The sequence below is a fragment of the Limulus polyphemus genome, unplaced genomic scaffold, assembly GCF_000517525.1.
Source record: "Limulus polyphemus unplaced genomic scaffold, Limulus_polyphemus-2.1.2 Scaffold8491, whole genome shotgun sequence".
NCBI classification, from domain to species: Eukaryota; Metazoa; Arthropoda; class Merostomata; order Xiphosura; family Limulidae; genus Limulus; species Limulus polyphemus.
Genome location: NW_013674101.1, coordinates 25,093 through 26,538, shown reverse-complemented (window position 1 = coordinate 26,538; position 1,446 = coordinate 25,093).

Sequence of the window (1,446 nt, the reverse complement as noted above, 5' to 3'; positions counted from 1 at the left end):
GTTAAAAATCTGATTTTGTTACACATGGTGGAAAGAATATACACAACCTTCATTGTGTAGCTTTGCGCTTAACAACCAAAACCAATATTTTAAAACTCGATTTTAGCTATTTTTAATTTAAGTACACGAGATACCTCATCTGCATAAAACACAATTATCTTTTACGTACAATGTTTTCAGTAAACTAAAAAAATAAGTCCTAGCACTGAAGAGACTGGAAGTTCTTTTTATAAACAGTATTTTCTTAGAAAGATGTACGTGTTTCAGTTATTGTATAGTTGTTATAAGCATATAATTGCTTTTCAATGAGTTTTAAATAAAACACACTGTATTGTTTTTTAAAGTTGTATGTATTGCAAAAGAGGGCGCTTCAGTGCTGTTTTCTTCCCGATTAAGACCTAGGCTTAGAGATGTAACGTCGTTTCACTATCAAAAGCAAATTTTCAAACAACGATTTATAAATGTATTGGTTTACTATTGGACCAACACACTACACAAAATTAACATCATTAACGTGAGGCTCCACTGGCGTAAAAAATTTGAAGAAGACAGAAATGTGTATTATATTAAATAATAAACTACTTTTAGTTAAGAAAGGACTTGTATCACTGAAGTTTCTCGGAAAGAATGTCTGCGGCAAATTAACAAACGAACAGAGACGTAACAATAATATTAGCATAATATGCTTCCACTCTCAAGCGTCGTCCACTCTTGCTCTCCAGGAGGTACAGTTTATGAAAATTTTCATATCCAAATAAAATATTGAAAAACATGAAATAATCGTACATAACAAATATTCCTCCTTTTTAAAAATAAAAATAGAAAGAAAACGATTTCCTATTAAGACCAACCCCTTTTTACTGTTGGTTCATTCAAATACACCTCCAGTGGCACAGAAGTATGTCTGCGGACTTATGCCGCTAGGAAACCGGGTTGTGTAGATTGTGGCTTAATAACAAACAACAGATGCTACATATGACTCTTCATTCCATCACCTACCTTCTTCAGAGGTGTTGGGTGTTAGACGAAGTGGTGTCATGTAGGAGTTTAGTGATCTTTAAGAGGTGCTACATGTGATATTTCACTTACCCACCTAGTTTCTCCAGAGGTATTGGATGATCTTTAAGGGGGGTGTATGTGGTACTTCATGACCATAACCTACCTTCTAGGGTGGTAGTTGTTGGTTGATGTGATATCCTATGGGAGTTAATTGACTTTCAAGGGGTGCTGTGTGTGGTAGCTTCCGTTTTTTTAGATCCAAGGTTCTTCCAAGATGTTGATTGTGGTATGTCTGTAGCTTTGCTTATTAATTTTCCAATTCCCAATAAAAAATCAGTTTAAAGTGTTTTCATTTATATTATTATTTTTTACGTATTAGAATTTCGAATAGTCCGAAGCCGAGTTAAATAATTTAAATTTAGTAGTTAAATTGTACTTTGGATTTAG